Source organism: Pyrus communis, chromosome 5 (assembly GCF_963583255.1).
Source record: "Pyrus communis chromosome 5, drPyrComm1.1, whole genome shotgun sequence".
NCBI classification, from domain to species: Eukaryota; Viridiplantae; Streptophyta; class Magnoliopsida; order Rosales; family Rosaceae; genus Pyrus; species Pyrus communis.
In genome coordinates, this window is record NC_084807.1 from 14,097,717 (window position 1) to 14,125,042 (window position 27,326).

General features: G+C 38.0%; 1 non-coding gene across 1 annotated transcript; it reads left to right on the plus strand.

Moving 5' to 3' along the window:
- Positions 1-21,166: 21,166 nt before the first annotated feature.
- On the plus strand, positions 21,167-21,247 carry TRNAD-GUC (transfer RNA aspartic acid (anticodon GUC)). The gene has a single exon. It is a non-coding gene; the product is annotated as a tRNA-Asp (tRNA).
- The last annotated feature ends 6,079 nt before the right edge of the window (positions 21,248-27,326 follow it).

Sequence of the window (27,326 nt, forward strand, 5' to 3'; positions counted from 1 at the left end):
GGCTGTGCCCTGGCCTCGGGCGGGAGCACTAACACCGGGGGTGCAGATTATAAGCTCTCTAAACATCTCAAACTACTATTGCATAACGACATGAATACCGCTTACCTGGCACTTACCTGTGTGTCCACAGCACCAAATACACATATATATATATAGGTATGTCACTACTAATACATGCGATGATGCGTAAACAACATTCATATGATGCATGGCATAAAACAAATAACCTTTTCTATTTAATTTCTGGGAATTAATATGTATATAGGTATATACGGAAAACAAAAGCCCACTCACTGATAATTAGAAGGGTCGTAGCCCCCCTGCCTCGAGTGTGTACGCTCGTCCTCGGAAAACGAATCACCTATACGCGAAAAAGCTACGAAAACGTTAATTTAAAAGCACATAACCAACTTTTCGTAATAACTTCTCATACATTGCTCAAATTGGACAATTGAATATACCAACGTGCTCTACACAACCTCAGGATCACACCCATATTTTTAAAATAATTTTTGGACCACGCACGCGCCCCCACACGCCGTCCTAGGCACGGACCTACGCGCCCCCACGCGCGGCCACGTGACCTGCACACTGACGGCGTCAACTGACGCCGTCAGGAATATTCCATTCAACTGACGGAATATTCCGTTAAACTTAACTGACGCCGTCAACTGCAGTTAGGAATATTCCGTTAAAACTTAACGAAATATTCTCCTTTCTTCTTCGGCCAGTCTCCGACGCCGGCGCCGTCGCCGTCGCCAGAAAATCTGTAAATCAAGATTTCTCACTCGTTTTTCAACCATTTTTCACGATCTTTATACCAAAATGAAGCTTAGGACTAGTAGAATCACGATAGGCTAGTTTCAAGGCCTAAAAATCAAGGAATTATACCTGCAACAATGATCCAAGTTCGGCCAACTTTGAACAGGACGATCCCGACGTCCAAACTGGTCCAACGAAACACTCCCAAGCTCCTGGGAACCTCACAAACACAACTACAAGCTTAGAATCTCCTAAAACAAGTTAGATTAGGTTTGCATGAACAGTGCTCAAATCGGCCATGGTGATATCGACGTGAAAACGTCAAAGTTCTTACCTGGAAATGGCACCACTGGACTCCTCTCAGCCTCACGAGCACGAGGGTGGTCTTGGTTTCTTGATTGGTGAAGATTTGAGTAGGTTTGTGTGTGTTGTCCGTGTGTAGAAGAAGAAGAAGAAGAACTCGGGGAGAGAGAGAGAGAGAGAGAGAGAAAGAAGAGACAGGAAATGAGGGAATCAGGGAGAAAAAGAGAGGGTATGAGTGTGTGGTCCTACCACACCACACAACACAACAGTAAACGTAGATTAACGATCTAGGGGTAAAAAGGTAAATTCACACGTACGTTTTTCATAAACTCGGGACGGGATGTTACATGCTTGCACTTGATTTTGCTTTAAGGAAATTAGGGAAAAAGTTTTAAAATATCCTAAAGAAGTCTAGGATTGAAAAAACCTTTTGTAATAAATATTGATGATAAGAATATCATCCAAATCCATAAAACAATTTATGAACTTAAATAAAACTATTTTCAAAAAACAAAACCATGAACACCAAGAACATAACCAAGAACTTCAAGAACACATTTTTCTAGCTTCAAAGTGTGTGTGTGATGTTCAAAACAAAACACAAACACATAGCCAAAAAAATCCCCTTTTGCCGTGCCCTCCCTATGATTCAACGCCCCAAAATTTGTTCTAAACTCACTCTTCATTCATGCATCCAAAACACCTTTTGCATACACATCTTTTTCAACTATTGATTCACAATTTTTCAACATTTGAAAAACAAAAGATAAACATACTTTGAAAGAAGAACTAATATGTCAAACATAAAATTAATACCCATATGCATAAAATCCAAAAGGACACATCAAATATAAACCTTTGGCTCTGATACCACTTGAAGGGAAAATATGAGATTTATGTGGGATTTCTATTGACTAGCATGCATATACAATTCAAAATTTATATACGAAAACAACGGAAGCATGTCATCAATTAATATCAAAGCTCTACTCATGAAAATCCCCTTCAAGATTCATAGGTTTATTTATGATGCATCAAAAACAATTTATTGAAGAACAAAGTTTAGGAGTAGTTTTATACCTCTTGATCTAGATCTTAGACCAAGGATGGACCACCTCCAAGCTCTTTGCTCCTTGAACTCCTTGAGCCTAGCCTCCCTCCTTGCCTTCTCCACTTTGTTGAGAATGAGTGCTCCTAGGTTCTCTTCAAGTTTCCAAAATTGAAAACCTCTAAAGATCCTCACCCACTAGTGTAGTGAGAAGGATGAAGGAATAACCAAAGGGGTGATAAAATGATTAGCTAAAATCCCCCTATGGTGGCCGGCCCTTTGAGTGTTAGAGAGAGTTATTTTCTTTTCTCTTTTGTTGTTTTGAACACACAAAAAAAACCCTTATGAAACTTTCATTATAAAGTTCCTTTTATAACATAAAGAAACAAGTCAACAATTGACCTTCTCTCTCCCTCTCTTTGGCCGACCTTCTTAGTGTTGTTTAGGCCTTGGGCTTTTATTATTTCAAGTCATCCAATGCTTGAATAAAAGCCCAATGGGTTTAGGCCCAATAAGCCCAAAACGATCTTTTATCGCTTTTATGATTTCTTTAGATTTTCTAAATTAATCACAACACTTAATTAATCCAATTAATTATTTCCATCATCCATTAGTTACTCACTACAAGAGTGTATTGGTGAACAATCTTTTAGGTTCTAATTAGCAAGGCAGTGAGGTGATTGGCACCAATCCAATTGATTATATTTAATCCATCCACTTAGTGAATTAAAACTTACTTTTAATTCACCTTCTTCTTTGATGACTACATTTAATCATCTAGAAGAACTCACAAGCCATGAGTGACATCTAAACATATATCATGGCTACCCAAGCTAATGTAGAAGTTCATTCGGAGAACCTATTCAGTTGGAATTACAATGTAATTCGATCCTTCTCTAAAACAATACTCTCAATCACATCACTAGGGTATGGATATACTATGTCAAACCCCTAATGTGATTATGCTTTCTTATATGATTCAATTGAGTCGCATAGGAACGTTTTCCTTTATTACGCTCGAGACTTCGGACGAAGATTCCCGAATCATATCTCAGAGTATTCTTCCTCTCATAACGAGGATCAGAGATTCCTTGTTGATCATTCACATGCCTACATGTTTAGATACCTTAACCCCAACAATGCCGTGGACACTCCAATGGAATGTCGTTTGACATGATCAAAGATCAAGGACCTAACCATTAGACATCTATGATGTCTCAGGTCAAAGGATTACTTACATTATTCCAACCTTCAGAGTTACTTGCTTCACATGTGAGTAGACCTCCATGCAAGTACTCTCGTTCGATTATGTTCAGTGAACTCATTCCCTTAATGAGCACCTACATACTTGTCTTAGTGTCACTACACGAATGGGATGAGACTTTCCATCCTTCCATTTGAAGCAGACATAGTATGTACCGGTCTATGCATTGTCAGTATCCCTCTGACAAACCTATGACCAGGAACCTTTTTGGACATAATGGTTATGAGAAGAAGGTCTCTGTAGTCTAATCATCACTAGATTACTTCTTCCATCAATCCATTGTCCATGGATTCATTATTTAGGACATATTTCGTTCATTGAGATAGTCCTAATTAGTATCTTTGCCTTCCGATGTATAAGAGTCATATATACATCATTACATTGTCCTGAAAGGTTTCTTCCAAAGATTGACTTTCAGGGCATATTTCTAACAGAAATGAAAGTGAAGAACAAAGAGTTCACATTCATCACCAACACAACCATGCAGCCACACATTCTTTCTCCACACTTTGCCGTGCATAACCCACCACTTTCCAACCTAATCCACATGCATTCATCATCATAACCTAGCTGCACAAGCCACTCCACATTCATCACCAACACAACCATGCAGCCACACATTCTTTCTCCACACCTTGTCCACTTCATCATTGCACCACATTTAGCCATTCACACCAACACAAACCTTTGCCGTGCATTACTCCTTCATTTCCAGCCACTCCACATGCATTTCCAACCTAGCAGCCCCTTTAATCATTCATCCTAGCTGTTTTTCCATCATTAATTCAGCCAACACATGCACCCATCACCTAACTGATAGGAGCATATTTATGCGCCTTAGTTTGCTTGTTTTCTTGCATTTATGTTACTCGTACTTAGTAATTTTAGTACTTTAAGCTATTTTCGTGTGTTTGTAGGTTTAAAGGGCTAAAGGAGCAAGAAAGTGCATTTTGGTGCATTTTGGAGTAGTTTGGGGCATTAAATGGATTGCATATGCTTAAAGCCAAGTAGATGGACGAAATTGAAGACCAAACCATAGTCACCACTTATCATACACTTATCATAATCACATATCATACACTTATCATAACCATACACTTATCACTTATCATAACCATACACTCATCACTTATCATAACCATATACTTATCACTTATCATACCCATAATCATCTACACCTTGCAGCCATAATCATCTACACCTTGCAGCCACATTCATCACCAAAGAAACCATCATTGCCGTGCCTTCCCTTGCAATTCCAGCCATCATACTTCATCATTGCAGCCACCATTCACCCTAGTTGTCACTCACATGCTTTCTCACCCTAGTTGTCACCCACATGCACTCTTAATCATTCATCCATTTTCTCACATGCACACAAAACATAACCTTGCCGTGCATTCCATTGCATTTCCAGCATTCCCCTTTGCAATTTCAGATTTCCAACCAACCTAGTTGTCATTCCACATGCATTCCCTTCTTTAATCATTCCTAGCTGCCATTCACATGCTCTCCCATCCATTCTCTTCCTATAAAACCATGCAATGCATTCATACAAACCATCCCATTCACCACAACACAACACACAACACAAACACCATTCTATGCCGTGCATCCCCTTCCATTTTCTGCATTTCTTCTCCTCCATTGCAGCCATTCCAACCACTCCCCACTCCATTCCACATACACCTAAAACCCTAAACATTTCCTTAGACCTTGTGCCACAACAAAGAGGAAGAGAAGAGGGCCTAAACGTTCATACAATTCAAGTTTGAGTTGTTGGAATGTTTAGGTGTTTCTTTGATTTCAATGTTTAATTTCAATTCTCTTTGTCTTGTACGTATGAGGAACTAAACCCCCTTTAGCTAGGGGGTGATTCGAAACCATGTTTATGCTTGCAATATGAATTGATTACCTTTGGTTGGAATTTCATAAGTTGTGGATTCAATTTGTTTAACCGTTTGATTGATAACTTATTTATGTATGTTTATTGAGAGTGCACGCTTAATTTTCATGCATGAATATGACGCTAGAATATTAATGAGTTTCACCTAATAGTTATGAACTTATATTCACAAGTAGTGGAGGTTGCTTTTAAACAATCGCATTAAATGAATTCTTGGCACTAGTTTCATGCTTATCATAGTAACGAATGCCTCGTCAACACTTATAGTTTTCATAATGCTTAATGATCTTTGATTGTATCTTTATTGTGCTTTTCACGTAAAGGACTTTTGGAGAATGTTGTGAATTGCGTTGCGCAAACCCATCCAATTCATTAACTTAAGGAGAACTTGACGGTTAATTTAAGCGGACCTAATTTACCCGGGGTGTTGAGTTTCATAATTTATCGAAAGACCAACTGAAAATCAATCTTGTATGCAAGTGTAACATGTGTGGAGAAGAACCCCTTGGCTATTCCATCATCCATTAATTCATCACAATTTGTTTTACAATCTGTTTTAATTATAATCTGTCCATTTAATTTAATCTCGTCCAAACACAATCCCCCCATATTTTGTTGAGTCTTAGTCATTCAAATCTGTTTATTTTGTGTCTTTAAGCATTTGGAGTCATAAACACTTTCAAATTCGTCCAAATGAAGTTCTAGTTCTGTTTGAGTCAATTTGATTGTTTTAGGCAGTTTGAGTGTTTCAAAGCTATTCTGAGTCATAGTAGTCTTGTTAAGAGTCTTTACGTTTAGTTTTTATGTTTTTGAGTCAATTCAAATTAGATTAGCACCCCTAGTTAATCGCCGGTTAGAACGATCCCTACTTACATCATTACTACAATTGTCACAAATAGGGTTTAATTTGTGTGCGTATAAATCTCGCATCAAATTTTGGCGCCGTTGCCGGGGATTGGCAAAGTTGCTAATCCCTTGCCTTAAGTCTTGTTTGAATTATTTAGTTTCTGTTGTGTTTTCATTTTTTTTTTTCACCATGTGTGTGTGTTTTGTTTTTGTGTGCAGGTCCTAGTTTATGACCCGTAGCTCACAACCTGTTTGTGAGCATATCTCTGACTTTGACGGTGATTTCGAGAGGACTTTGAGAAGGAAAAAGAAATCGCAAGCGTCTAATCCTCCTAGTCCTGAACCTGAATTTAAAGAGGAAGTACCAACCATGGCAGTGGACAATCGGACCATCAAGGAGCTTTCTGCCTCGGGTTTGGCCAATGCAGCCCCTCTTTGCATCCAATACCCCAATGCAGCCCCTGAGAAGTCCGATGAGTTTGAACTTAAGTCTAGTTTATTACATCATATTCCTAAATTCCATGGGTTGTCCATGGAAGATCCTAGCAAACATCTTAAGGAATTTGAAGTAGTTTGCTCAAGTATGACACCCATCAACGTTGATGGGAGTATTTTGAAGATGAAGGCCTTTCCATTCTCACTTATGGACAAGGCCAAAGATTGGTTGTTTGAATTGTCCCCTGGAACTGTCAATTCTTGGGAAAGTATGAAACGTACATTCTTAGAGAAATTCTTTTCCACTGCAAAGATCATTCTCTTGAGGAAACGAATTAGTGGCATCCAACAAAATCAAGGTGAGTCGTTTCCATCTTATTATGAACGTTTTAAATCACTTGTTGCTTCATGTCCACAGCACCAAATGAAGGAGGAGCTGCTCATTCAATATTTCTACGAGGGACTCCTTCCCATGGAACGTCAAATGCTAGATGCTTCGGCAGGTGGTGCATTAGTGGACAAGACTCTGTTGGATGCCAAAGCTCTAATTGCCAACCGAGCACACAACGCTCAACAATACGAAGGTGTTGGACAAAGAGACCCCCCACGGCCACAAGTGAATGAGGTAAGTTCTATGCCCGAAATTCAATCCCAATTAGCTAACCTTACTTCTATTGTTTCTCAGTTGGTCGAGGGAATGAAGATTCATGGACCAAGTGTGTGTGGCGTGTGCTCTATGCAAGGACATGCCAACGATCAATGCCCTCAATTGATTGAGAACGGAGGGTGGGAATCTGCCAATGTCATGGGCTATGGGAATCAGAACCAACCAAATGGTGATCCTTTCTCCAACACATACAATCAGGGATGGCTTGACCACCCCAATTTCAGATGGAGAGATGCACCACAATATGCCCAACAAAGTGGATTCCGACAACCCCCAGGTTTCTTTCCAAGGCCAATGGCACCACAACCACCTCCTCAGGCACAATCATCCCAAACCAACTCAGGTACGTCTATGAATGACGATAAAACATATCAGTTACTAACCACAATGGCGCAGGGAATGCAGAACCAAGCAAAGGAGGTTAATAAGCTAAAGAAGCAAATGGGACAAATGGCCGAATTTTTGGGACAAATCCGTGAAAATGGTAAGTTACCAAGCATTACGGTGGTCAATCCAAAGGGTGGTTTCGAAACCGCCAATGCAATCACCTTAAGAAGTGGCAAGGAAGTTGGAACCACCTCACAACCACCAAAATCAAGCCAAGAAAAGGATGAAAGGTTGCTGCAAGAGGAAGAGAGCAAGGGCAAAGCCACGGAAAGGGTGGAGCAACCCTTGCCGCAACCACTTCAAGCTCCTAGGCCGTCCAACAAATGTAAGGTAGGTCCAAACTCAATTGTTTCTAACGTGATTCCACCAAATGTGCCCTTTCCTAGCAGGTTTATGCAAGCCAAGAAAGAGGAAGATGAAAAAGACATCCTGGAGACGTTTAGGAAGGTACATGTCAATATCCCGCTCCTTGATGCAATAAAGCAAATTCCGAAGTATGCGAAGTTTTTGAAAAAGATTTGTACAACAAGGAAACGGATTCGGGAAAAAGAGGTGGTACACGTAAGTGAGAATGTCTCTGCCATATTGCAAAGAAAGTTACCACCTAAATGCAAAGATCCAGGTAGTTTCACCATCCCTTGTGTAATTGGTAATAAAAGGTTCGAACATGCTATGCTAGATTTAGGTGCATCAATTAATGTCATGCCATACTCTGTTTATGCATCTATGAATCTAGGAGAGCTTAAAAATGATGGTGTCATTATTCAATTAGCTGATCGATCTAATGCATACCCGAGAGGAGTTTTGGAAGATGTTCTGGTGCAGTTGGACCACTTGATTTTTCCTGCAGATTTCTATGTGCTCGACATGGAGGATTCAACCCACTCTCCACCATCGCCACTCTTACTTGGATGACTTTTCATGAAAACAGCCCACACCAAGATTGACGTGGCCAAGGGAGCCTTAACTATGGAGTTTGGTGGTGATACGATTAACTTTAAAGTTTCTGAATCCATTGAGAATCCTAATGATGTTCGTTCTTGTTTTGCCATTGGTACAATTAAAAATAGAGGGCAGGAACGTTCAACACCTATCAAGAAGGATGCGTCTAGAACCACCATCGAGGAAGAAATTGGATTGGAGCAAAAAGAGCACGCCACTACCCTAAAAACATCCAATATGGCCGTGCCTTGTGCTAAAATTGGTGAGATGATGGCTGCCCTAAGGGCATTGCCACAATATCTTAGTAAGTCTCCAATCCCAATTCCGATTCCCATTTCAACTAATAGGTTGTTACCTTGTTTTGTGCTAGTACCCAATCAATTTCAAGGTGGTGGGAGCATGTACATGGACGTTCGGAACCAAAACACCACCATCAGGGAGGATCGTTATCCCCGCCCATTCAGTGAGCCATATTATGAAAGTGTTCAAGGAGCATACCGTGGAGGATATACCCCTCCATGCCGTGGGACTTAAGTGAGGAATGAGCATACCATCGTCCGGCTGCAAGACGATAAAGAAAGCGCTACTTGGGAGGCAACCCATGCATTCAACAAAGGAAGACCTAGAAAGCACTCCAATTCCAGATTTGCGTTCCTAAACTCTTCTCTTTGTTGCTATTTCGTTTATGCCATGTTAGGTTGTTTAGTTGTTGTTTTGTTTGTTTGTTTGTTAATTGTGTGAGTCTATGATTGGAAAATTGAGGACAATGTTTGATTCAAGTGTGGGGAGGGGTAACTAAGTATATATCTGTAGCTAAGTATATATCTGATGCAAATTCGTGGGATTTTATCACCCATAACTTCAAATGTTGTTCCTTGCTGTTTTAAGGTGTTTTTAAGCTGTTTTAGAGTGTTTTAGTATGTTTTGTTTTATAACTCCGAAAATCACATAAAAATTTGAAAAACATGTTTTGAAAAGCCTAAAAAGAGTGTTTTGAGTCGTTTTTGTGTGTTTTAGGGTACCTTCCAACACAATGATGAGGATTTGGTTTGTAATTGCATGATTGTTAAAAAGAGTTATAAACATGGAGAAAAGTTTGATTTACTCTTAGTATATGCTTGGTTATGGTTATAATGTATGACTTCACATGCAATCATAAAAGAAAAATTCGTTTCTGTAACATGCTTCAAGGAAGGAACTCATAATAACGCTACATCCCTGTAAGACTCGAGCCATTACCTTCTTTGGAGAGTTATAATCTGTGATTCTTTGTTTTCTAAAGTTGTTGCATGATCTCATTATTCCTTGCTTGGTTGCTACTTAGAATGCAATTGTATCATGATAGAACTAAATGCTAGAACTTATATCCATTTCATTCAAAGCATGACATTGAATTGCATAACATATATCAAGATGAAGTTGTGTAGTTGCCACCATAGCCAAATAGCCTTACTTCCCATATTTCGTATATATTAGTTTTAACCCCGTTGAGCCTCGTTTAGCCTATTTTCTTTGCTAACCACATCACCCCTTACCTAGCCTAGAGTAGGACTTTCCTATACCCTTGTTCTTGAAGTATAGTGAGCATGACTTAAATGAATTCCTTTTGAGTTACATTATGCAAGAAAATGAGTGTGGGGGAGTAAAAGTTTGTTCTTAAGTTTATATGTATGTTTTGAGATTCAAAAGAAAAAGAAGAAGAAAAGAAAGAAAAGGAGTGAAAATAAGTGAAAATGAACTCACAAGTGTTGATGGTTGAAGAAAGGGTCCAAAAAGTTGAATATGGCCCTAAGTTTTGTGTGATTCCCCCTTGGGTGATCAAAGTTGACTTCTGCGTTCTAAAGGGAATTCTAAAAACCCAATTCAATACTTTGCTCACTATTCCTTTAAGAACCTTTGTTTTCCATATCCCTTCTTTGTTATCCAAACACCCCAAGCCCCATTATAACCCGTGACTTCAATCTTGAGTGTTATGTGTTTCAATTTGTGGAGTTTGAACTTGGTATGAGCATATGGTGTCACGGGTTCTCGCATCTAAGTAGTAGCATTCCATTCATGAGATCATACCTAAACATGCTTATTAACTCCAAAAATTGCTTCCTTTGGGATACATATATGTGAGTGTTCGTTTTCATGCTTACATCAATCTTCTCACATATAACTAGATTAGGGTGTGTAGTCAGAAAATTGGAGTAAAAATTGAGTGCATATCTTGTAAGGAATTGAGCAAATTCTCTAAGGCATGTTACTACATTCAAAACATGGTTTTAAATGCTTAATTATGAACTAGTATGTGGTGACTATGATTAAGAATGTACTTAAGTGTGAAGATGACTAAAATCTGTGGGAATGATGATTTTTAACATGTCATGTGCATTGGAAATCCCTGAGGCAAATGTTGGAAGGTGTAGGTTGTGTTTTGTTCGTTTTGTCTAGTTTCGTGTTCTTTTGTTTTGCTCGAGGACTAGCAAAAGCTAAGTGTGGGGGAATTTGATAGGAGCATATTTATGCGCCTTAGTTTGCTTGTTTTCTTGCGTTTATGTTACTAGTACTTAGTAATTTTAGTACTTTAAGCTATTTTTGTGTGTTTGTAGGTTCAAAGGGCTAAAGGAGCAAGAAAGTGCATTTTGGTGCATTTTGGAGTAGTTTGGGGCATTAAATGGATTGCATATGCTTAAAGCCAAGTAGATGGACGAAATTGAAGACCAAACCATAGTCACCACATATCATACACTTATCATAACCACATATCATACACTTATCATAACCACATATCATACACTTATCATAACCACATATCATACACTTATCATAACCACATATCATACACTTATCATAACCATACACTTATCACTTATCATAACCATACACTTATCACTTATCATACCCATAATCATCTACACCTTGCAGCCACATTCATCACTAAAGAAACCATCATTGTCGTGCCTTCCCTTGCAATTCCAGCCATCATACTTCATCATTGCAGCCACCATTCACCCTAGTTGTCACTCACATGCTTTCTCACCCTAGTTGTCACCCACATGCACTCTTAATCATTCATCCATTTTCTCACATGCACACAAAACACAACCTTGCCGTGCATTCCATTGCATTTCCAGCATTCCCCTTTGCAATTTCAGATTTCCACCAACCAACCTAGTTGTCATTCCACATGCATTCCCTTCTTTAATCATTCCTAGATGCCATTCACATGCTCTCTCATCCATTCTCTCCCTATAAAACCATGCAATGCATTCATACAAACCATCCCATTCACCACAACACAACACACAACACAAACACCATTCTATGCCGTGCATCCCCTTCCATTTTCTGCATTTTTTCTCCTCCATTGCAGCCATTCCAACCACTCCCCACTCCATTCCACATACACCTAAAACCCTAAACATTTCCTTAGACCTTGTGCCACAACAAAGAGGAAGAGAAGAGGGCCTAAACGTTCATACAATTCAAGTTTGAGTTGTTGGAATGTTTAGGTGTTTCTTTGATTTCAATGTTTAATTTCAATTCTCTTTGTCTTGTACGTATGAGGAACTAAACCCCCTTTAGCTAGGGGGTGATTCGAAACCATGTTTATGCTTGCAATATGAATTGATTACCTTTGGTTGGAATTTCATAAGTTGTGGATTCAATTTGTTTAACCGTTTGATTGATAACTTATTTATGTATGTTTATTGAGAGTGCACGCTTAATTTTCATGCATGAATATGACGCTAGAATATAAGTGAGTTTCACCTAATAGTTATGAACTTATATTCACAAGTAGTGGAGGTTGCTTTTAAACAATCGCGTTAAATGAATTCTTGGCACTAGTTTCATGCTTATCATAGTAACGAATGCCTCGTCAACACTTATAGTTTTCATAATGCTTAATGATCTTTGATTGTATCTTTATTGTGCTTTTCATGTAAAGGACTTTTGGAGAATGTTGTGAATTGCGTTGCGCAAACCCATCCAATTCATTAACTTAAGGAGAACTTGACGGTTAATTTAAGCGGACCTAATTTACCCTGGATGTTGAGTTTCATAATTTATCGAAAGACCAACTGAAAATCAATCTTGTATGCAAGTGTAACATGTGTGGAGAAGAACCCCTTGGCTATTCCATCATCCATTAATTCATCACAATTTGTTTTACAATCTGTTTTAATTATAATCTGTCCATTTAATTTAATCTCGTCCAAACACAATCCCCCCATATTTTGTTGAGTCTTAGTCATTCAAATCTGTTTATTTTGTGTCTTTAAGCATTTGGAGTCATAAACACTTTCAAATTCGTCCAAATGAAGTTCTAGTTCTGTTTGAGTCAATTTGATTGTTTTAGGCAGTTTGAGTGTTTCAAAGCTGTTCTGAGTCATAGTAGTCTTGTTAAGAGTCTTTACGTTTAGTTTTTATGTTTTTGAGTCAATTCAAATTAGATTAGCACCCCTAGTTAATCCCCGGTTAGAACGATCCCTACTTACATCATTACTACAATTGTCACAAATAGGGTTTAATTTGTGTGCGTATAAATCTCGCATCACTAACACAAATCCCTTGCCATGCGAAACAGCAAGCATTTTCCAGCTTTTCTCCTTCATTGCAGCCACACTCCTGGCTGTCATATTCCCTCTTTTAATCATTCGTCCACCTATAAATAAACATCCATTGCAGCCACAAAGGGGGGGGGGATTCATTCATACACACTTCACACCATAAAAACCCCCTTGTGCCGTGCCTTCCCCATCAATCCATTCAGCCATTTCAACCACTCCCCATCCATGCATACACACACCCTACCATTACACAACCATTCCTCCATACAAATACCTAAAGCCCTAAACATTTCCTTAGACCTTGTGCCACAACAAAGAGGAAGAGAAGAGGGCCTAAACGTTCATACAATTCAAGTTTGAGTTGTTGGAATGTTTAGGTGTTTCTTTTCCTTTGATTTCAATGTTTAATTTAAATTCTCTTTGTTTTGTACGTATGAGGAACTAAACCCCCCTTGGCTAGGGGGGTGATGCGAGATTTATACGCACACAAATTAAACCCTCTTTTTGACAATTGTAGTATAAGTATAAGTAGGGATCGTTCTGGACCGGGGATTAGGAGGGATTGTTAATCACTTGGATTTGACTTAAAAACGTAAAAACATAATATAAAACACTAAACTAGACTCAAAGAATGTAAAACTAAACTTTAAAACACTAAAACAAATCAAAAGACTCAAAATGCTTTTAAAAACACAAACTAAAATGCTATACTAAACTCGAAGAATTCAAAATTAAAAATAAGAAAGATTAAGACTAAGACTTTAAACGAAATATGGGGGGATTGATTTTGGACGAATTTAAACTAAAATGGATAGATTGTAAAGAAAACAAATTGTAAATATGAAATTGACGGAAATGAATGGATGGTATGGCTAGCTAAGGGGTTCTTCTCCACACATGTTACACTTGCATAATAAAAAGATTTCCAATTGCATTTCAATAAATTATGAAACTCATCACCCCGGGTTAATTAGGTCCGCTTAAATTAACCGTCAAGTTTTCCTTAAGTTAATGAATTGGATGATTGCATACGACAACCCAAAGCATTCCCCACAAGTTCCCTACATGAATTGCATAATAGAGATACAAGCAAGAATCATTAAGTTCTTTGAAAACTATAAGTGTTGACGAGGCATTCGTTACTATGGAATACGCATGAAACTTATGCCAAGAATTCGTTTAACGCGATTGTTTATAAGCAACCTCCACTACTTGTGAATATAAGTTCATAACGATTAGGTGAAACTCACTTATATTCTAGCGTCATATTCATGAATGAAAATTAAGCGTGCACTCTCAATAAACATACATAAATAGGTTATCAATCAAATAGTTAAACAAATTGAATTCACAACTTATGAAACGCAATTAGAAGTAATCAAATCAAAATGCAAGCATAAACATTTATTTCGAATTACCCCCTAGCTAAAGGGGGATTAGTTCTTCATAACATTGAAATCAAAGAAACACCTAAACATTCCAACAACTCAAACTTGAATTGTATGAACGTTTAGGCACTCTTCTCTTCCATTCCTTATACGTACAAAACAAAGAGAATTAAAATGAAACATTGAAATCAAAGAATCACCTAAACATTCCAACAACTCAAACTTGAATTGTATGAACGTTTAGGTCCTCTTCTCTTCCTCGTTGTTGTAGCATAAGGTCTAAGGATAGTTGGTTTGGGGGAATGGAAGTGTGGAATGGAGTGAGGAGTGATGGAAATGGAAAGATGGTTGGTGTTTGGATTAGTAGGGAGGGGGGACTCACGGCTAAGGAAAGAATGGGAGTGTTTGAGGGGTGTTGTGTTGTGAATGAGATGTTTTGAATGATGGGAATGCAAGGGTATTTATAGGAGGAGTGGAGATGTATATGGCTATTTGTTTAAGGTGTTTGTGTGGAGGAATGATGGAGAATTGCATGTGGAATGGCTGCAATGATGAAGAATGAAAGCTGGAAAATAAAAGGGAAAGCTGGAAATCTGAAAATGCAAATGGGAATCCTGAAATGCAAAGGTGGCCACGGTTTTGATTGTGTTTTGTGTTGGAAATGCATGTGAATGCATGTGAATGTTGTTTGTGTGAAGTGTGTGTGGGTTAAAGAGTGAATGGTGGTGTAATGATGAAGTGTGATGGCTGAAAATGTCAAGGGAAATGCATGTGATTGCATGGCAAAGAATTTCAGGATGCATGTGTGTTGGTGTGTTGTGTGATTGTTTTGTGGTTTAAGTGGCTTTAATTAAAGAATGGGAGTGCATGTGGCTTAGGTGGTGTAATGATGAAGTGGGAATTGAAAGAATGTGGTTGGAAAGTGGAAGGGAAGGCACGGCACAAAGGGGGAAGTGTTGGAAATGCATGTGATGCATGCCAATGTTGTCTTTTGGTGCATGTGTGTGTTGAATGGTGTCCTTTAATTATGCACGGTTTAGGGCTGTTAAGGGGAGAGAAATGGGAGTGAATGTGGCTTAATGATGAAGGGGGAAAGCTTGGAAAGCATGTGGCAAGGTTGGTTGCATGATGATGATGCATGTGAGTTGAAATGCATATGTTTAAATGGTTGAAATGTGTAGATGATTATGAGTATGATAAGTGATAAGTGAATGATGTATTAAGTGATAAATGAATGATATGTTAAGTGATAAATGAATGATATGTGGTGAGTGATAAGTGAATGGAAGTGATAAGTGATAAGTGAATGGAAGTGATAAGTGATAAGTGAATGGAAGTGATAAGTGAATGGTTTGATAAGTGAATGATATGATAAGTGAATGCTTATAATAAGTGAATGATATGATAAGTGAATGCTTATAATAAGTGAATGATATGATAAGTGAATGATTTAAGTGTTTAAAATAGGGAACAAAGCCCTTCCTTGCATGGCTAGGAAGGGAGACACAAGGAAACACACGACAATGTCCTAAGGCTGCAAGGAATGTTGTTTTTGTGTTCTAAAATGCGTAGGAGTCTTCAATGATGCTTAAACATGAGGTCTTTTAGGATTTAACTTTCCTACTTCAAGTCTTTAATTTCGTCCATCCTCTTGGCTCCAAGCATATGATATCCATTCCAATCTCTAATTTGCTCCAAAAGGCTCCAAAAGGCATCCTTTTGCATACCTTGCCCTTAGAACCTGAAAACACACAAAAGAAGCATAAAGGACTAAAATAACTAGAGAAACATAACGTAAATGCACGAGAACAAGCCATTTAAGTCGCATGAATATGCTCCTATCAAATACCCCCACACTTATCTTTTGCTAGTCCTCGAGCAAAACAGAAAGAAAAACAAAACAAAACCAAACGAAACAAAACAAGTAAAACACAACCTAAACCTTCCAACAACCGTCTTAGGGATTTCCAATGCACATGACACGTTAAAAATCATCATTCCCACAGATTTTAGTCATCTTCACACTTAAGTACATTCTTAAACATAGTCACCATATACTAGTTCACAATTAAGCATTTAAAACCATGTTTTGAATGTAGTAACATGCCTTAGAGAAATTGCTCAAATCCTTACAAGATATGCACTCGTTTTTCACACAGATTTTCTGACTACACACCCTACACTAGTTATATGTGAGAAGATTGATGTAAACATGTAGACGAACACTCACATATGTTATAACAAGGAAAGCATTTTCTGGATTTACGATAATGACATGAATATGATCTCATGAATGGAATGCTACTACTTAGAATGAGAACCAGTGATTCCATAAGCTCATATCAATTTCAAACTCCACATTATTGAACACATAACGATCAAGATAGAAGTCAAAGGGGTGTAACGGGGCTAAAGGTGTTTGGCTAACAAAGAAGGTATATGGAAAACAAAGGTTCTTAAAGAAATAGCGAGCAAAGCATTTGAATTAACGTAGAATTCACTTTTGAATGAAAACTCAACTTTTGAACAACAAGGGGGAACAAGCTCTTTTTTTTTTTTTTTTTTTTTCTTTCTTTCTTTTCTCTTCTTTTCTGTTTTTCTTTTTCATATGTTTTTCACAATTTTTTTTTTTTCTTCTTTTCTTTTGACTCTCAAAACATACAAACTTAAGAACAAACTTTTACTCCCCCACACTCATTTTCTTGCAAAATGTACTCAAAAGGAATTCATTTAAGTCATGCTCACTATCTTTTAAGAACAAGGGTACGGATGGTCCTAATCTAGGCTAGGTAAGGGGTGATATGGTTAGCAAAGAAAATAGGTTAAACGAGGCTCAACGGTGTTAAGACTTACAATATATACGAAATATGGGAAGTAAGGCTATTTGGCTATGGTGGCAACTACACAACTTCATCTTGATATATGTTATGCAACTCAATATTATGCTTTGAATGAAACGGATATAAGTTCTAGCATTTAGTTCTATCATGATACAATTGCATTCTAAGTAGCAACCAAGCAAGGAATAATGAGATCATTCAACAACTTTTAGAAAACAAAGAATCACAGAAAATAACTCTCCAAAGAAGGTAATGGCTCGAGTCTCACAGGGTTGTAGCGTTTGTTTGAGTTCCTTCCTTCAAGCATGTTACAAAAACGAATTTTTCTTTTATGATTGCATGTGAAGTCATACATTATAACCATAACTAAGCATAAACCAAGAGTAAATCAAACTTTTCTCTATGTTTATAACTCTTTTTAACAGTCATGTAATTACAAACCAAATCCTTATCATTGTGTTGGAAGGTACCCTAAGACACAAACTCAAAAAAACGACTCAAAACACTCTTTTTAGGCTTTTCAAAACAATTTTTCAAATTTTTATGTGCTTTTCGGAGTTATAAAAACAAAACATACTAAAACACTCTAAAACAACTTAAAAACACCTTAAAACAGCAAGGAACAACATTTGAAGTTATGGGTGATAAAATCCCACGAATTTGCATTAACAACATTAGTTACCCCCCCCACATTTAAATCAAACATTGTCCTCAATGTTTTAAGCATAGATTCACACAAAACATAAGTAATCACACAAACAACAACTAAACATACTAAACATGGCAGAATGTAATTAACAAAGAGAAGAGTTTAGGGACGCAAATCTGGTTATGGAGTGTAAATTCCCTCTTCTCTTTGTTGATTGCATTGAGGCTTGATCTTGATGATTCCACAGGCTTACTCTCGAACTGGTTTCCGCCCATCATTGATTTTCCTTTGTGCTACTTCTTGAACTGGGCAGCAGGATGGTTCTTTTGGTCTCCCCCGAAGGTCTGAGCATACCCTTTTGGTCTGTTTCTTTGTTCAATCTTTCCAATTCGTATTGAAAAGGGTTGGAGGATAACTCAGCCTATGTTTGTCTCCACATGCTTCAATGTATCATTTTCACTTGCCTTACTCGCTCCCCTTTGCAGAAGTGGTCCCTTCTCCGGAAGTGTATCAACCGTTGAAGATGACTACTCGAGAGCAACGCTAGGTAAGCAATCAGGAATAGATTCCAGGCAGTTGGCTCCAGATCGGAAGATTGACTCCAAGTGCCGGCTGATTGCTTCTTTTATTTTGCCATGCGAGTAAGAACAAGGACAAAGAAAAAGACAGGGAAAGAGCATGATATGAGATACTTTTGCTTTTGACCTTGATGATATGAGATACCTTTGCTTTGAAGAAGCGGTGGATGAATCAGCACATGCTTCAATCCGCCGTTTCCTCCTGGGTCATATGTACTCCAGGCATCTGGTATTATCTTTGGGGAAGAAGAAAGAATTGAGTATTTTGAAAGGCCTTGCTGGGAGTGCGCCCTCAGAGGTGAGGGAGAGTTGGGCATTTTCTTCAGGTTTGCCCTGCCATAAAATACGAAGGTCGACATATATAGAGATAATAGCAAGTGGTGGTACTTTTTACCTTTGTCGACAAACGTTTTGATCCCTCAACTCTGGCTTTTTGAAATAGTGGCGCCTCTTCGATTTCTGAGTAGGCGCCCCTTCGATTTCTGAACGACGCCCCTTCGCTTTCTGAACGACACGTGGTAGTGCAGATGCGGCTCCTTTTGACAAAGCTGCACGCGTTTTCTGAAAAGCAGAGAAAGCGTCGCCGGACTTTGCGTTTGTCGGCTAAAGATGTGTAGTTGCGATGATGGCCTCCACGTGCTTTCAGCTTTGTCAGAAATCTTTTGACAAAGCTGAACGCGTCTTCTGAAAAGTCGAGAACGCGTCGCCTAAATTACGCCGGAAATTCCGGCTTTTTGAATCGGTGGACGCGTCGCCTTGGCTTTTTTATTGAGCTATCGATCACCACAACAAACACACTCTGAAGATTTCCCATTCCTGAAACTCGACTCCGGCCTTTTGTGAAATTTTTAACTCCATCCACCCCTTCTCTTTGAACACTTTTGAAAAAAATGGCAAACTCATCGAACCTTAGCTTAGATTTGAGTCTCAGCAGTGATCCGGTTGCGCCCCGTCAAGGTAATGTATGGCGCCCTTCTTTTTTATCTTCTAACGGTCCTCTTTCAGGTGAAGACTCTGTGATGCAGGACGCCGCAACAGCTACAATAGTAGCTAAAAACCTCCTCACTCCAAAAGATAGTAGGCTGCTGTCAGGACGGTCCGATGAGTTGGCCGTTCAAGAGTCCCTCGCACTTAGTGTTCAGTGTGCGAGCTCTGTGTCCAACATGGGCCTACGCCTGCTTGCCCGCTCCCGTCAGGTGGAATCGTTGATGGCAGAGGTGGAAAGACTTAAGCAAGAGATCCAGCAGCTTAAGTACGAGAATAGAAGTTTGCATGTGCTTGCAAATAACTATTCGTCGGGGATGAAGAGGAAGCTTGATGAGCTGCAAGAATCTGAGGGTCGAATTCACAGTGACCGTCAAAGGCTTGCGTCTTATCTCCAGAGGCACCTTTTTCCTGGGTCATCCAGCGCTTGGCCAAGTATTGAGGCTTGGAATGCTCTAGCTCCGATGCCTCCCGCTCCGATGCCTTCCGCTTCGATGCCTCCCGCTTCTATGCCTCCCGCTTCTGCGCCTTCCGCTTCTGCGCCTCGTAGTGGGACTTCACGCAAACAACCTTTGTGAAGCTCCACCTTTCTCCATGTTTAGTATCTTTCTTTTTTTCTTTTTCTTTTTTTTTTTTTTTATTTTTTTTTATTTTTTTATTAACATAAATAAAATCAAACGGCATGGAATTGGTCCTTGAATGGAAGGTGATAATTGAAGTGAACCGGCATTGGTTTGAATTCTAGTGTAGGTGCCTGATTCAAAAAAAATAGCAAGTTAGTATAAAATCTAATGGAATTTGGAAAAAAATACTTACTTGTTTTGTCCGACAAGAACTCAATGACAAATACCACTCCTTTGAAAGTTTCAGGGATATTGGACTTGGCCAGATTGCAAGTGATGGTTATTACTTGTCCAATGTCATCAAATTTAACTTCTTTGGATTTTGTGGTTTCAAGAACGTCCTCTTTGATGGATTCATGACATTCCCTACTTGTCACCTTTGGAAGGGCTTCCAAGATGTCTTTTTCACCTTCTTCTTCCTTGGAAGTCATGAATCTGCAAGGAATAGGGTTAAAAATAATGAAATTTGGAACAACCATACCTGTATTAGATGGCATAGGAGCAATAGGAGCCTCCGGTAAAGGTGTTTCCACCCTTTCCGTGGGTTGGGTGTATTCCTCTTCCTTGTGATTTGATTTTGATGGTTGAGGGTCCGTTCCAACCTCCTTGTCACTTCTCAACATGATTTCCTTGGCAGTTTCAAATTCTCCCTTCTGATTTGCAATGGTTGAACTAGGGAGTTCGCCTTGGTCGCAAAATTGTCCTTCGAACTCCGCTATCTGCCCAATTTGCTTTTCCAGAGTAGTAAGTAATTGAAAAATCGTATCATTATCATTTGAATTACCTACATTACTTTGGGCAGGTTGTGGTGGCTGCATAGGCGTTGAATAGAACTCCTCATACGGCTGCCAATATCCTTCTTGTTGAGCCTCATTGTCTTGATTTTGTAAGCCCTGCACCAAACAAATTAATTCATCAAGCTTTTGGTTATAATTTATTGACGAACATAAATTTGGTTGGGCATATTGAATATGAGGTTGTGGTGGCTGCCAATATCCTCCTTGTAGTATAGTGGTAAGTATTCCCGCCTGTCACGCGGGTGACCCGGGTTCGATCCCCGGCAACGGCGCCAAAATTTGATGCGAGATTTATACGCACACAAATTAAACCCTCTTTTTGACAATTGTAGTATAAGTATAAGTAGGGATCGTTCTGGACCGGGGATTAGGAGGGATTGTTAATCACTTGGATTTGACTTAAAAACGTAAAAACATAATATAAAACACTAAACTAGACTCAAAGAATGTAAAACTAAACTTTAAAACACTAAAACAAATCAAAAGACTCAAAATGCTTTTAAAAACACAAACTAAAATGCTATACTAAACTCGAAGAATTCAAAATTAAAAATAAGAAAGATTAAGACTAAGACTTTAAACGAAATATGGGGGGATTGATTTTGGACGAATTTAAACTAAAATGGATAGATTGTAAAGAAAACAAATTGTAAATATGAAATTGACGGAAATGAATGGATGGTATGGCTAGCTAAGGGGTTCTTCTCCACACATGTTACACTTGCATAATAAAAAGATTTCCAATTGCATTTCAATAAATTATGAAACTCATCACCCCGGGTTAATTAGGTCCGCTTAAATTAACCGTCAAGTTTTCCTTAAGTTAATGAATTGGATGATTGCATACGACAACCCAAAGCATTCCCCACAAGTTCCCTACATGAATTGCATAATAGAGATACAAGCAAGAATCATTAAGTTCTTTGAAAACTATAAGTGTTGACGAGGCATTCGTTACTATGGAATACGCATGAAACTTATGCCAAGAATTCGTTTAACGCGATTGTTTATAAGCAACCTCCACTACTTGTGAATATAAGTTCATAACGATTAGGTGAAACTCACTTATATTCTAGCGTCATATTCATGAATGAAAATTAAGCGTGCACTCTCAATAAACATACATAAATAGGTTATCAATCAAATAGTTAAACAAATTGAATTCACAACTTATGAAACGCAATTAGAAGTAATCAAATCAAAATGCAAGCATAAACATTTATTTCGAATTACCCCCTAGCTAAAGGGGGATTAGTTCTTCATAACATTGAAATCAAAGAAACACCTAAACATTCCAACAACTCAAACTTGAATTGTATGAACGTTTAGGCACTCTTCTCTTCCATTCCTTATACGTACAAAACAAAGAGAATTAAAATGAAACATTGAAATCAAAGAATCACCTAAACATTCCAACAACTCAAACTTGAATTGTATGAACGTTTAGGTCCTCTTCTCTTCCTCGTTGTTGTAGCATAAGGTCTAAGGATAGTTGGTTTGGGGGAATGGAAGTGTGGAATGGAGTGAGGAGTGATGGAAATGGAAAGATGGTTGGTGTTTGGATTAGTAGGGAGGGGGGACTCACGGCTAAGGAAAGAATGGGAGTGTTTGAGGGGTGTTGTGTTGTGAATGAGATGTTTTGAATGATGGGAATGCAAGGGTATTTATAGGAGGAGTGGAGATGTATATGGCTATTTGTTTAAGGTGTTTGTGTGGAGGAATGATGGAGAATTGCATGTGGAATGGCTGCAATGATGAAGAATGAAAGCTGGAAAATAAAAGGGAAAGCTGGAAATCTGAAAATGCAAATGGGAATCCTGAAATGCAAAGGTGGCCACGGTTTTGATTGTGTTTTGTGTTGGAAATGCATGTGAATGCATGTGAATGTTGTTTGTGTGAAGTGTGTGTGGGTTAAAGAGTGAATGGTGGTGTAATGATGAAGTGTGATGGCTGAAAATGTCAAGGGAAATGCATGTGATTGCATGGCAAAGAATTTCAGGATGCATGTGTGTTGGTGTGTTGTGTGATTGTTTTGTGGTTTAAGTGGCTTTAATTAAAGAATGGGAGTGCATGTGGCTTAGGTGGTGTAATGATGAAGTGGGAATTGAAAGAATGTGGTTGGAAAGTGGAAGGGAAGGCACGGCACAAAGGGGGAAGTGTTGGAAATGCATGTGATGCATGCCAATGTTGTCTTTTGGTGCATGTGTGTGTTGAATGGTGTCCTTTAATTATGCACGGTTTAGGGCTGTTAAGGGGAGAGAAATGGGAGTGAATGTGGCTTAATGATGAAGGGGGAAAGCTTGGAAAGCATGTGGCAAGGTTGGTTGCATGATGATGATGCATGTGAGTTGAAATGCATATGTTTAAATGGTTGAAATGTGTAGATGATTATGAGTATGATAAGTGATAAGTGAATGATGTATTAAGTGATAAATGAATGATATGTTAAGTGATAAATGAATGATATGTGGTGAGTGATAAGTGAATGGAAGTGATAAGTGATAAGTGAATGGAAGTGATAAGTGATAAGTGAATGGAAGTGATAAGTGAATGGTTTGATAAGTGAATGATATGATAAGTGAATGCTTATAATAAGTGAATGATATGATAAGTGAATGCTTATAATAAGTGAATGATATGATAAGTGAATGATTTAAGTGTTTAAAATAGGGAACAAAGCCCTTCCTTGCATGGCTAGGAAGGGAGACACAAGGAAACACACGACAATGTCCTAAGGCTGCAAGGAATGTTGTTTTTGTGTTCTAAAATGCGTAGGAGTCTTCAATGATGCTTAAACATGAGGTCTTTTAGGATTTAACTTTCCTACTTCAAGTCTTTAATTTCGTCCATCCTCTTGGCTCCAAGCATATGATATCCATTCCAATCTCTAATTTGCTCCAAAAGGCTCCAAAAGGCATCCTTTTGCATACCTTGCCCTTAGAACCTGAAAACACACAAAAGAAGCATAAAGGACTAAAATAACTAGAGAAACATAACGTAAATGCACGAGAACAAGCCATTTAAGTCGCATGAATATGCTCCTATCAGGGGGGGGATTCGAAATACATGTTTATGCTTGCAATATGAATTGATTACTTCTAATTGCGTTTCATAAGTTGTGAATTCAATTTACTTATCTATGTGAATTACACTTATTTATGTATGCTTATTGAGAGTGCACGCTTAATTTTCATGCATGAATATGACGCTAGAATATAAGTGAGTTTCACCTAATCGTTACAAACTTATATTCACAAGTAGTAAAAGTTGATGATCTTAATTGCGTTAAGTAAATTCTTGGCATAAGTTTCTTGCAGTTCATAGTAACGAGTGCTTCGTCAATGCTTATGGTTTTCAAAGAACTTAATGATTCTTGCTTGTATCTCTATTATGCAGTTCATGTAGGGAACTTGTGGGGAATGCTTTGGGTTGTCGTATGCAATCATCCAATTCAATAACGTTAGGAAAATCTGAGGGTTAATTAGTGCAATTCACGGTTAATCTGGGGCGTTGAGAATTCATGGTTTATTGAAAAGCATTTGGAAATCGTTTTATATGGAAGTATAACATGTGTGGAGATGAACCCCTTAGCTAGCCTTCATTCCATTCATTAAATCCAAATTCGTTTTACAATCTGCTTAGTTTATTAACTTGTTTGGTTATTTCAATTTTCGTCAAATCAAACCCCCCCCCTTTATTTTCTTGTTCTTTAGTGCTTAGAATCTGTTTAGTTTATGTTTTAAAGTATTTTGAATCAAACCATAATCTTAAATTCGTCCAAAATTGGGTTTAAGGTCAGAAACTGCCTAGTTAGTGTTTTTAGGCAGTTTTGAGTCTTTTGAACTTGTTTTGAGTCTTTTGGTTTGTCTTAATGTTTTAAAGTTTAGTTTTGCATTCTTTGAGTCTAGTATAGTGTTTTATATTGTGTTTTTACGTTTTTGAGTCAAATCCAAGTGATTAATGATGCGAGTTTTATACGCGTACAAATTAAACCCTCTTTTTGTCAAATTGTAGTATAGGTGCAAGTAGGGATCGTTCTGGACCGGGGATTAGGAGGGATTGTTAATCTCTTGGAAACTGACTTAAAAACGTAAAAACAATATAAAACACTAAACTAGACTCAAGGAATTCAAAAATACTTTAAAACATAAACTAAACAGATTCTAACAAGTTCAAAAGACTCAAAACTCTTAAAAACACAAACTAAATTGATTTCTAACTAATTTGACATTAAAGTAAAGGGGGATTTAGGTTTTGACAAAATTAAACTAAATGAACAAATTGCAATTAAAACAGAATGTAAATATGAATGTGAATAAAATATGGATGATGGAATAGCCAAGGGGTTCTTCTCCACACATGTTACACTTGCATACAAGATTGATTCTCAGTTGGTCTTTCGATAAATTATGAAACTCAACGCCCCGGGTTAATTAGGTCCGCTTAAATTAACCGTCAAGTTTTCCTTAAGTTAATGAATTGGATGGGTTAGCGCAACGCAATTCACCACATTCTCCAGAAGTCCTTTACGTGAACAGCACAATAAAGATACAATCAAAGATCATTAAGCATTATGAAAACTATAAGTGTTGACGAGGCATTTGTTACTATGATGAGCATGAAACTCGTGCCAAGAATTCATTTAACGCGATTGTTTATAAGCAACCTCCACTACTTGTGAATATAAGTTCATAACGATTAGGTGAAATTCACTTATATTCTAGCGTCATATTTATGCATGAAAATTAAGCGCGCATTCTTAATAAACATTCATAAATAAGTTATCAATCAAACGGTTAAACAAATTGAATCCACAACTTATGAAATTCCAACGAAAGTTAATCAATTCATATTGCAAATATAAACATAGTTTCGAATCACCCCCTAGCTAAAGGGGTTTTAGTTCCTTATATCTTTGAAATCAAAGAAACGCCTAAACATTCCAACAACTCAAACTTGAATTGTATGAACGTTTAGGCACTCTTCTCTTCCATTCCTCATACGCACAAAACAAAGAGAATTAAAATGAAACATTGAAATCAAAGAATCACCTAAACATTCCAACAACTCAAACTTGAATTGTATGAACGTTTAGGCCCTCTTCTCTTCCTCTTCGTTGTAGCACAAGGTCTAAGGTGAGGTTTGGGGGATTATGGAAAATGAGGAGTGGTGTAGAAGTGGAAGGGGAATGGAAAAATGGTGTTTGGATTATAAGGGGAGAGATGGGAAGCTCACGGCTAGGGAAGGGAGAATGTGTTTGTAATGTGTTGTGTATGAAAATGAGATGTGAATTGAATGAATGAATGCAAGGGTATTTATAGGAGTAATGGAGGGAACATATGGCTATGTCATTTGTAGGTGAAGTAGGTGGATGTTGTAGGTGAAGTAGGTGGATGTTGTAGGTGAAGTGGATGTTGTAGGTGAAGTAGGTGGATGTTGTAGGTGAAGTAGGTGGATGATATGTTAAGTGATAAGTGATAAGTGATATGATATGTGGTTATGATATGATAAGTGGTTAAGTGGTGATGATAAGTGATAAGTGATTAAGTGATATGATATGTGGTGATGATAAGTGATAAGTGCATGTGGGTTAACTAATGAAGGAAATGCATGTGCAATGACAATGTGTTAGAATGGATGTGTGTTATGCATGGCATCATTGGGATTAGGAAAGGTTTAAATGTCCTAAAACTAAAGAGAACAAGGTTCCAACACTTTGGCTCCAATTAGGTCTTCAATTTCGTCCAACACTTTGGCTTCAAGCATAAGTTATCCGTCCTTAGCCCAAAAGTGCTCCAAAAGTCTCCAAAATGCATCTTTTTGCTCCTTTAGCCCTTTGGACCTACAAACACACGAAAATAGCTTAAAGTACTAAAATAACTAAAGAAACGTAACGTAAATGTACGAGAACAAGCCATTTAAGTCGCATAAATATGCTCCTATCAAATACCCCCACACTTAGCTTTTGCTAGTCCTCGAGCAAAACAGAAAAACAAAACAAAAAGAACAAAACACAACCTACACCTTCCAACAATCGTATCAGGGACTTCCAATGCACATGACAAGTTAAAAATCATTATTCTCACAGATTTGAGCCATCTTTACACTTAAGTACATTCTTAATCATAGTCACCACATACTAGTTCACAATTAAGCAATTAAAACACATTTCAAATGTAGTAACATGCCTTTAGAGAATTCCCTCAATTTCTTACTAGATGTACTCTCGTTTTTCACACAGATTTTCTGACTACACACCCTACACTAGGTATATGTGAGAAGATTGATGTAAACATGTAGACGAACACTCACATATGTTACAATAAGGAAAGCATTTTCTGGAGTTAATAA